The sequence below is a fragment of the Monodelphis domestica genome, chromosome 3 (assembly GCF_027887165.1).
Source record: "Monodelphis domestica isolate mMonDom1 chromosome 3, mMonDom1.pri, whole genome shotgun sequence".
NCBI lineage: Eukaryota > Metazoa > Chordata > Mammalia > Didelphimorphia > Didelphidae > Monodelphis > Monodelphis domestica.
Window position 1 is genome coordinate 436,380,439 of NC_077229.1, and position 12,121 is coordinate 436,392,559.

Here is a 12,121-nt window from a genome sequence, read left to right on the forward strand (position 1 = left end):
AAGGAAAATAAGGGCAAAGTACAAAAGTACCAAAGATTTCAGAAAGAACAAAATCAAAGCCCTTGAACATAAATAGATAAATCAATGGAGAAAAGTTACAAAAAGTAGGAAATAGGTCTCCAGATCTAGAAAATGAATTTAGGCTTCTATACCAAAGTATTGCAAAATAAAATAATCCACTTCTTGATGACCCAGGATTTTGCAAAACTTGATAACATGAAATTATAGTATGTTATTCCTAAGTGGTTTAAAAGAGACGGGAATCATGAGAGCAGAATGCACATCTTGCAAAGGAAAAATAATGAGCCAAACAGAAAAATTTGACTCATAAGTGGCAACCGTCATGAAAGAAACAAAAGAACAGGGATTGCAAAGATAGAAAAATGAAGGGCAATCAAAGAAGAAAAGGAAAAAAAAAGAACATTAAAAGAATATATGCTTGCTATGCAAAGCAAAACATATTAATCTGGGTTGTGTAGAGACAACCTAAAGATCAAAGATCTCCCATAAGAATATGACAAGACCAGAAACCTTCCCCCATAATGAAGAAAACAACTTCTGAACAAAGAAAATGAAATTCCAACGGAAAGCATTCACAAGCCACCTCTAGAAAACAACTGTAACAACAAATAAGCCAAAGACTGCAAACTTCAAGACACCAAGTGGTTACATTTAGCAATTCAATTCAGAAACAAGTTCTGCAAGCCATCTGGAGGAGCTTCAACTAGATAGGAATGTACATTCAAGTAATCCAAGACAAAGCCCATTCGTGAACGGAGAAAAGAATGGAATAATAGGTTCTGAAGAGCAATGGCCCTCAGGATAACAATCAGGTGACCTGTCTTGCAAAACTGAGCATAGCCATACAGGATAAGAAACGTATGTATGTCCCATAATAAAGAAGAGGTTCAAACATTTTTTTAGAAAGATAGCTAGAACTGAGGAGGTCATTTACTTCTCAAATACCCACACAACAGAAATGCAGGAGCAGCAAATAATTATGTCAGGCAAGAATAGCAATAGCAGTGGAGTGACAAGACCACCAATAGGGGATGACTTTCCAAATGTACAAAAAAAGGGGAAAAGTGAAGGTGGAAATTTGGCAGAGGTAACAGTGAAGAGACAGACAAGGGGAGTAATGGACAGAATCTGATGACACACTGTCTTCAGGTAAATTGTTCCTTTTTATTTGGACATAACTACATGGGAGGGGGCAAGAGGAACAAGGGGATAGGGAGGAATGTGTGGTGTGCCATGGTAGGAGCAACCTGTGTGGTCTCAGAAAGAGGAGAGACTAGAGGCTAGGGAGTGAGAAGGAAGGTTGGAAAAGGTGGAGAAGAAATGAAGCTTTATTTTAGAGGTGAGAGGGCATTCCACTGATGGATACTCCTATGGGTAAAGCGGTAATTGATAAAGAGATGAGAATTGGATGAAGCCGGGAGGATTTGGTACTTGAAAATATATTCGTTCTGGGAGGTGGAAGAGTTGGAACCTCTAGGGGCAACTAGCACTTGAAAGATGGGAAAAAATGGACATGGGGAGATTTCCAAGCAAATGCAGGAAAAAAACCCCAAGAAGATGTAACTCAGTGGCAGGCTGCATAATCAGGGACATTGTTAGGGAAGAGTCTTATCATGGGGCAGGGTCATTTCTGGTACTGCAATAAATGGTACAGTTCTGAAGGTGAGGCAGAATAGAAAGGGGGAATGCATGGATTAAACCCTACAAGGCACGAGCAGAAAGCCACTAACAGGGAAAGAGCCTAGAATGGATATCTTGGAAGCTTTGATTACACGAATAGAGTAGAGAAAGAACAATATTATATGGATCATGAATCAAAGAATGAGAGTCTAAAGTAGGTAGAGAGAATGAAGATAAGGAGAGAAAATCTTTTTGAAAAATGATTCTAAAAATTTTCTTAAACTTATGAACAGAACTAACTGAAGGAGAGAAGTGCAAAGTAACTAACTGAGAAGGAAAAAAGAGAGAAAGAAATATATAACTAGGCAGGGAAGAGAGAAAGGGACTAATAAACAAAATCCTAAAGAGAAAGGTTGAGAATCAGGATAGGGGGAAGACAGCCAGTGGGAATCAAGATCATCTTAAAAAAAAAAAAGATTAAAGTAACTGAAGGAGCATAACAGTGTATTTTCAGCAGGAAAGTGGGAAACACACACACACACACACACACCAAAAAAGAATTTTAGCCACAAATGGAGGGGAAAAAATAAATCTCATATCTTCAAAGGTAAATGCATCAAACAAACCAACAAAATGAAAAACTATACAGTCTTAAACTTGATTAAATCAAGACAGACAACATTAATGCATTTAGACTAAGATGGGAAGTGTTTGAATGGGAAAAAAATCTTTGTATCAGCTTTCTCTGATAAGAGTTTGATATCCAAGATATAAAAATTTTATGAATATACATGACTAATAGCCATTTCCCACTAGATAAGTGGTCAAAGGATATGAACAAAAAGTTCATAAAAGAACCCCAAAGTATTCACAACTACATTTTAAAATGCTCCAAATTACTAATGAGGAAAGAAAAATTCAAAACTTATTTCCTCAAGTTCTGCAAATTGTCAAAAATGACAAAATTTGATAATAGTCAATGTTGGAGGGGTTGTGGAAAGACAGGTGCACTACTACATTGTTCGTAGAGCTGTGAAATAATACAGCCTTTTTGGAAAACAATTTGAGATTATGCAAATAAAATGACTAAAATGTCCATACCCTTTGAACCAGACTTAAATCCCAAGGAAGCCATAAATAAGAAAAAAGTCCTTATATACTCCAAAATATTTATAGCAGTACTTTGTGATAACTAAGAATTAGAGACAAAGTAGATGCTCATCAATTGGGGAAAGGCTAAGTAAATTGTGGTACATGAATGTAATGGAATTACCATGAAAAGGAGCAAGGAAAGATCTATATGACCTGATGCAGAGTGAAGTAATCAAAGCCAAAAAAGCAATATACATAATAACTACAACAATGTAAATGGAAAGATGGCACACCAAAAAATCAAAAGTAAGTGTAAAAAAATTAAAAAACCAAGTAGGACTCAAATAAAGAAATGAGAACTTCCTTTTGGGGAGGTAGGAGGTCCACAAGACTTTTTTTCAAAACCTATCAATCAGCTGTGTTGATTGATACGATGGCTTTCTGGGAAGGGAAGGGATATATAAGAATACTGTGGTGACAGAAGAAACAGAAATATTAATAAAATTTACTTTAAAATAACAACTAGCATTTATATTGCACCTACTATATGGTAGACAAAAGCATATGCAGTGAAGACACAGCACTGATTCAGTTGAGTAAAGCTTCCCCTTTTATATTGCACATTGAAGAAATGTTCCAAGTCCATCACAATGATCTTGCTCAAATGCTGGTCAAGTTTGAGAATAATGATGACAAGAATAAAAGAGATGAAGATGACACAGATGACAATGAAGATTCTTCTCTCCAGCCACTGAAGTGCCTGCTTAATCGATCCCAAGGATGAAACAATGACCAACAATGTAACACACAGCAGGGAGTTTATTAAGCAAACTGGAGTTTAGGCTCAGCACTCGAAAATGGCTGGAGCCCTGTTTCTGGCTGGGGCTTGCAGGCTTTTTATCCTGGAGTGGTAGGGGGAATGCCAAGGAATTCCTGGGGCTGGGGTCCTTATCAGTTCCTAGCATGTTCCAGGGTATGGTAACTGGTTCTTCATTAACTTGACTGCAGGGGCTCTAGGGGCAAGGGAGTCAGGGAGAAAAATAGGTTCCAAGGCTGGTCCTTTTCCACCACTTCTAGTCTCCTCTTAACCAAATGCCTTCGACTATAAGACCTGAAGTCAGTGATTACCACCCCCCTCCCTCACAAGCACACACACACACACACACCCAACTGTAGTAGGAAACCTTGGCCAGCTTTGCTTTATTCTCTTCTCTCCAACTACTTCCTATACATCTATCTCCGATCCCGTTCATCAGAACAACTCTGTGATTGTTCTCGGATGGGGTTCTTTCTGGATTAAAAGTACCCCACTTAATACTGTGCTTGGTACATAGTAAATGCATAATAAATGCATTTTTATTCTTTAGGTTGATTTTTTAAAATGATCATATGGGTAACAGGATAGGAGAAGTGATTTGCTCAATAGTTTAGGTAAAAAAAAAGTGAAGATTTTTGTCAACAAAAGATACATGAGCAGAGTGTGACATGGATGTCAATAAACCTAAGATCTTGGACTGAATTAATAGATGTAAAAATAACCAGAATGAGGAAGGTTAATAAGCTCACTGTCCTAACTGTTATAAAGGATTAGCTTTGCAAAAAGCAAGAAGCAAGTTGCAAAAAGCAAGAAGCAAAAGATTCACAGGGCAATGACAGGGCTAGCATTCCAAAGCTCCCAGGAGGGGAGGAATAGAACACAGAGGCTGGCAATTGGTGGACTCCACATGAGAGAGAGAAGCTGCTTTGGCTTTAGCTGTCAAGATACCCAGAGGGTAGTTGTTTGGTATTTCTGGGGTGGACCCAGAAAAGCCATTGGTTCCCTCTCTTTAACTGTCTTGATATTTCTTCCTGTTCCTACTGCTGTTGTTACAAAGAAAATGGATTTCTACTGGTGCTGGTGACATCTCTCTGGGACTGTTGTCTGGAGCAAAGAAGGACTCTTGGTTGTGAGATCTCTTTGGGCCCCTGTTGTCTTTACCCCTACAAATCCCTCTCTAATTTTAATTATTCTTTTAATTAGTTAGTTTAGTATAATTTGGAAACTTTAGAGTTTTAATAACTGTGGTGGGGTTAGAAAGAAGGTAGTCCCTGATTCCCTTCCCTTCCCTCCTCCTTTTAGTTAAATAAACTTTTATTTTATATATATATATATATATAGCTTGTTTAACCCTTCCTTTTAACCCTCCCATAATAGTTGGCAAGTCAATAGTTACTAACCTGAAAAATTTTGACTTTGGTTAGGGTAAAACAGGGACATTTCTAAGGTGGCAGTTGGACTGTCTGGGAACATTCCATTGTCACTCTTCAGCACTTGGTTGCTTCCAAGGTGCTTACCTGGCTTGGCACAGAATTCTGACTTTTGACTGACAGTGAATGGGGATTTAATTTTTTTAAACGGCCCAAAGGCATATGTGCTAAGAAGCCATTTTTGTTGTTGTTGGTTTTTGTTGTTGTTGTTCTGTTCTTTGGTGTTTACAAATAATAATCAAAGTGGATAATAATAGAATATAGCCTGTATTGTATAATAACTTTCTGCTCACTGTAAACATCATGTCAGGGGACATGACAAATGTGTTGTATTTTCTATGGGATTGTGTTTTACATATTCCTTGTGGAATGTTTACCCTGTTTCCAAAGTGTTGCTACATGGTTTTAGGATATGAGTGGATGGAACCTGTGATGGCTTTAACTATAAGAATGGTGTTAGCCTATGTACCATTGATTTGTATATGTTTACTTGTACTGTATAAATGTAAATTTGTTTTTTGGTGTTGGCTATATATTGAGAGCTATTGTGTTATCGATAATAGGATTCTGAGACGAAACAAATGATTATGATAATGAAAGAAAAAATAGAGGCAATGGAGTTATGTATGAAAGAGGATGATTTTAACCAATGATATTGTGAATGATTTAAAAGATAATGATATTAATAAGGAAAATAATGGTGGGAAAATTAAGAAATTGTCTAGATTGGAACAGGAAGAGGCAGAATGCAATAAAAATCAAGCATCACTATTCCCTTTAAGAGCTACCCCTATTGTGACACAAGATGAGACATATAAGGTCAAAACTTATAAACTGTTTACACGTGAAGATTTGGAAATGTTTAGATGAAGGACCCCATTCTTTTCAGAAGAACCTAATAAGGTAGTAAGAGAATTTCAAAGGGCAATAGACATCTTTGACCCTGATTATGGTGATTTTTATTTATTAATGAAGGAGTTGTTAACTAAAAGGGAAAGGAATAAATTAATAAAAGAAACAAGGAATGATCCATTATTGACCCCATTGCCATGAGATTTTTCAAGGTTTGGATATGAATTTTCCCCATGATTATGAAATTATGAAACAAGCCATAAGTTCAATTATGGATGTGATGAAGAGACACACTAAAGGCCCTATTTCATGGTCTAAATTTGAGAATATTAAACAGAAATTAAATGAGACACCTACAAATTTCCTTGAGAGAATCCCAGAAGTGGCTGAAATATTCTTGGGCCTGGATGTGTTAGAAGACACAATTGCACACATTAAGAGCATATTTGTAAAAAATGCATGCCCTAAGATTAAATTATTCTTTAGAAATAATTGCCCTGATTGGGAAGAGATGGGTCTAGAAGTATTAAGGAGAAAGACAACTTATGTGTGTATGGACAATAATGATAAATATGAAGACAGGGATACTGTAATGGAGGATTTGAAAAAGAAATTGAGGGATGCAGACAATAAAGCAAGAGACAGTGAAATAAAGGGAATAAAGGCAGTGGCAGTTCTAAGATCTGTGCAACCAAACAACCAATATAAGTCAAGAGAAAGGAGATCTAGACCTAAGAGATGTTTCTTATGTAATTGTGTTGGACATTTTGTTAGGGAATGTAGGTTCAGAGGGCAATTCTCTAGACAATTAAATAGGAATGATGGATATAATAGACAGAATAATTAGAATAATTGGAATAATAATTATCAAAGGAGAAATAATGTAAACAATTGCCAAAATGCTTGCTGTCAAGGAGCTCAAGCACCTGATTTGAACACCATGCAAGAGTGGGTTAAGTCAGGAGAAAGACTCAAATATGGTCAAGTTGTGAATGGGCATAAGGGTGATCAGAACAAAAGGACATGCTCATTATAAAGGTGTACCCAGAGTTCTAGTTTTTGAAGTATCAAGGGAAAATGGAGATAAGGTTAATGAATTTATAAATAATGTGTTGGAAACAATTGATAATGTAATTAGCATTAATAATTGTGAGGAAAAAGAAAATTATAATGTAAAAATAGTGGAAAATTCTAGTGATTGTGAAATAATGGAAAATAGTGAAGAATATAAATTGGATAAAGATAATGTGATGTAAATGAGAACAATGATACCAAAGTAGAGATTATAAAGACCAATGAGAGTAGTGAAAAAGCTGATGACGGTGTTAAAGATGTGAAATCCTAGGAATATCATGCAATTCAAGCAGATATAAATTTGGATGGACAGGAAATGTCTGAGCTTTGTACTAATGTTACTGTGCTAGCACCAGTGTTGGAAATATTTCAACCACCTAATAGTACAGAACCATATGTGTCTGTAACTATTGGAGATCAGATTTATGGTCTTCTGGTTGATATTGGAGACAGTAAATCAGTTTTGCAAAGTTTTCCTAAGAATTGTAGAGCTGTTGGTACAATGGAAGTAATAGGAGCTACTGGAAAACTACAAAGAGTAGCAAAATTACAACCAAAAATGATTACTTTAGGTCCATTATCTGTGGAACATGCATGTCTATGTATGTCAGACTGTCCAATGAATCTTTTAGGTAGCGATTTATTATGTAAATTAAAGGCAACAATCCAATGTACTGATACTGGTGATATTTCATTACATCTACCAGAAGAATCTCTGAAAGCTTCTCCATTGCTGTTCTTAGATTCAGTCAGTATAGAGGGTGACTTAGATTCAATCTATCCAATACCTGAGGATATCCCTGAAGATCTTTGGTCAAAGTCTTCCACAGAATAGGTTTATTGAAATCAGCTAATCCAGTAAGGATGAGGACTAAGGAAGAATTTTGTGTACCTCAATATCCCTTGACTAAAGAAGCAATTGAGGGTATAAGACCAATCATTGAATCCCTAATCCAACAAGGGATCATAATACCTTGCTTCTCAGAATTTAATACCCCTATTCTTCCAATCAAAAAGCCAAAGTTAGATCAGAATAGCAAAGTTGTATATCATTTTATACAGGATTTAAGAGCAGTCAGTGATTATGTAATCAAAACATATCTGCTGCTATAATTTCTTCCATCCCAAGTCATGCAAGATATTTCATAGTGGTAGATTTATGCTCAGCTTTTTTTTTTTCAATTCCAATTTATGAGGATTCTCAAAAGATCTTTGCTTTTACCTGGGAAAAAAACCTAGTGGACCGAAACTCATTTGCCCCAGGGTTTTACCAATTCTCCAAGCCAATTTTCACAAATTCTGAATAGAGATCTAAAAACTATAACATTCAAAGAAAGTAAATTGGTGCATTTTGTAGATGATATTCTCCTTGCATCCCCCAATGTTAAAGTGTGTCTGAGAGATAGCAAGATTCTTTTGTTAGAATTATATAAGTGTGGGCATAAAATCTCTAAGGCAAAATTACAATGGGTTTTGCCTCAAATGCAATATCTTGTATTTATTATCAGAGGGTTCCAGAAGTATCACATAGAAAATAATAGCAGACATCCAGAAACTGAGTGCTCCTAAGACCAAAAAGAAACTCAGAGCTGTTCTTGTAACAACTGGATTTTATAGACAATGGATACCTGGATATAGTGAATTAATAAAATGTCTAGCAGATTTAACCAGGAATACAGAATCAGAACCTCTGAAACTAAAGTCTGAACATCTGCAAGCCTTAAGTAAGCTTAAAGAAACCATTTTATCTGCTCCAGATTTGGGTATCTCAGACTATACAAAACCATTTCAACTATTTGTAAATGAAAGTAAGGGTATTCCTTCTGGTGTACTGACATAGACTTTAGGACAAAGTTGTCGCCCAATTGGATATTATAGTTGTCAGCTTGATCCAATAGCTGTTGGTATAGTTCCTTGTCTAAAGAGTGTAGCAGCTGCTGCAGTGTTAGTCCAGAAGTCAGCAGATTTAGGTTTGGGATGTCCATTGACTGTATATTGTTCACATCAAATTGAAGCACTAATAAGGAAATTTCATACTCAAGCATATTCAGATCAACGAATATCTAAGTATGGAAATTATACTTGTAGGTAGTGAAGACATTGAGTTGAGGAGGTGTAGTGTATCAAGTTGAGCTACACTTCCTGATTTTCCAAAGAATGGTGAACCATTACATGAGTGTGTAGAAGTAGTAGATCTAGTGGATATGCCTAGGATGGATTTAAAAGACACTCCAATCAAAAATCCAGACTTGGTGTTATTCACTGATGGTTCTTCATATTTGTGTAATGGAATTAGATATACAAGTGCTGCAGTTGTCACAGAATATGAGACACTGTGGTATGGATCATTACCTAGTAACCTTAGTGTTCAAGGGGCAGAGTTGATGGCATTGAAACAAGCATGTCTTCTAGCTGATGGTAAAAGTGCTAATATTTTTACAGACTTGCGTTATGCGTTTTCTGTATGTCATGCAACAGGGAAGATATGGAAACAATGAAGTTTTATTACTACATCAGGAAAACCAATTGCACACGCAGGAATAATAACTGAGTTGTTGAATGTTATCCAAAAATGTAAATAGCTAGCAGTGATCTATTGTAGAAGTCATACTTGTGGCAGAGATTCAATCTCTAAAGGAAATCATAGAGCTGACATAACTGCTGTTTGCAGCCCAGAATGCTCCAGTGTATGTAATGAATTTGTCAACTATTGAGTCTGATGATTTGGAAAGAGCTTATGTAGATTCATAAATTCAGAAGTGGACGGAGAAATTTGGAGCAAAGAAAGAACATGGAATATGGGTTGCAGACACTAGAAAACTGCTGTTACCAAAAGATTTGAATACCTATTTGTGTCAAGCCATTCACAAAAAGTGTCATTTTGGTACTTAAACTGTAGCACACTCTGTAAAAAGGCAATGGGTAGCACCAAGAAGAAGATCTGTACAAGTTGTTCTATTTGCCAAAAATTCAATCAAGGCACATTCAGAAAGAAAGGTTTGGGTGGTAGACCTTTAGCATATTGTCCATTGGAGAGTTTGCAAATAGATTACATCAGCATGTTAAAAGCTGGAAGAATCAAGTCTTGTCTTATAATTGTTGACAGATTAACAAAATGGCCTGAAGCTTTTCCATCCAATACAAATACAGCTAGCTTTGTGGTGAAAGTGTTACTTAAGGAAATTGTTCCTAGGTTTGGTATACCACTCACCATAGATTCTTATAAAGGATATAATTTCACACAAGATATCCTGAAAAGAGTCTATGAGAATCTAGGAATAACACCCACATATCAAGTTCCTTATCATCCACAAAGTTCAGGTCAAGTGGAGTGTGTGAATAGGGAACTCAAGACTGGTGGGGAAGATTTGTGCTGAAACTCATCTAAAATGGCCAGCTATTCTTCCCATAGCTTTGTTTTACTTATGTACATATATCATCTTATGAAATGCTCTTTGGACATGCTCCATTGCAGGCAAAAACTTATAAGACAGTTTATACATCTCTCTTAGGAGGAGATTGTTAACTTGCTTCATATTTAAGTGCATTACAATAGCTTAGAGAACTGCATGACATGAGAGTATTGATCCAATCTAGTCCATTGGATTATTCTCTTCCTAATTTTCAACCAGGTGACATGGTGTATGTGAAAAATTATGCAAAAACGTCAGCAACTCAAGAGTATTGGGTAGGTCCTTATACAATTGTGTTCGTTTCACTATCTTCGGTGAAAGTATTAGGAAGAGATTCGTGGTATCATTGCTCACATATTAAATTACCTCGTGGAATTAATAATGAAAGTGTAGAAATTGTAGAAAAAGAAAATGAAGAAGAAGAGTTTGTGGAAAGCTGAGATTCATCAGTCAAATAGAGTCTGCAGTCAAAAAGATCAGTAAGGAGAAGCCCATTCAAGTGGAAGAGGACATTTGGATGGAAGAGGACATTGCAGATGAAGAGGATTCAGAAAATTGATGGACATTGTAACAAGACTGAAAGACTTATAAATATTAAGCAGATAAAGTCGTTGAAGGGAATTTTCAATGAAGAGGGTCAAGTGATTAATGTACTAATGGTTTTAAGGAATTTGGGTAAAGTAACATGACATAACATAACATATTCACATAAGCATTCATAAGTACCTTTTACTACCATGAATTTTAGAGAGGAAGAATTCTTTAAACAAGTTGAGAAGAGAAAGAATAATCTGAAGTTTTGCTGCTAAGTATATTCCATGCAACAGTAACACAACAATAACCCTGATATAACACTAACAAAACAACATAACATAGCATGAATAACAATATAACAAAAACATATACACAAAAACATAAACATGGTTAGGGCACATTGAATCGCTAGTTGAATTAGTGAAGCAATGTACAGCTAGGTACTGATAATGTTATAGTTATTTATAAAGTAGTTAGTTATTAACAAAAATAGTTAGCTACTTAGTTTACTATAGGAATATAGGTAAATAGGAGCTTTTATTAAGATAGGGCTTTAGATAGAGTTTAAGATTGATAAGACAAGGTAAGATATTGATTTACAGTACAAAATACATTACAACATGCATAGCAACATACATTATATAGCACATATGACATAACATCACATCATACAAAAATGTAAATACATATGTAAATAGTGTGTATTATAGTTAGGATTGTAAAATGAATTTTATTATAGTGTATGCATGTGTGTAATGAGTAAATATGAAGTGTATATATAGCATACATGTATATATTATATGAATGCATTATATTACATAGGTTAAACTTATGTAAATAGGTCACTTATATTTAATTTTCATCTATTGTTAAATGTATTTTGCATAAATAAGTTTCATGGTTTGATTTTTTAAAAACTTATGCAATGTATTTATTGCAATTTTCAAAAATTTTTTGTCTAAGTTTGCTATTTATGCATTGCAATAGTAGTAGAATTTCTGTATTAGTATTATTAGTATTAGAGTAGTATTTTATGATTTTAATATTTTGCATAAATTTGTTCATATTTTGATGTTATTTGCTTGTTTGCTTTTGCATATTTTGATCTGTATTTTGAAATTTGTAATTGTTCATTGTATACTTTTCCTTTTTCCTTTCCTTGATTAAATCCCTAGAATAGGATAGTATTAGATAGGATAAGTGGTTGAGTGTAGGTTATTATTTTGGGTAGAAATGTTAGTTTACAGAAAATTTAAGTATGTTAAGTG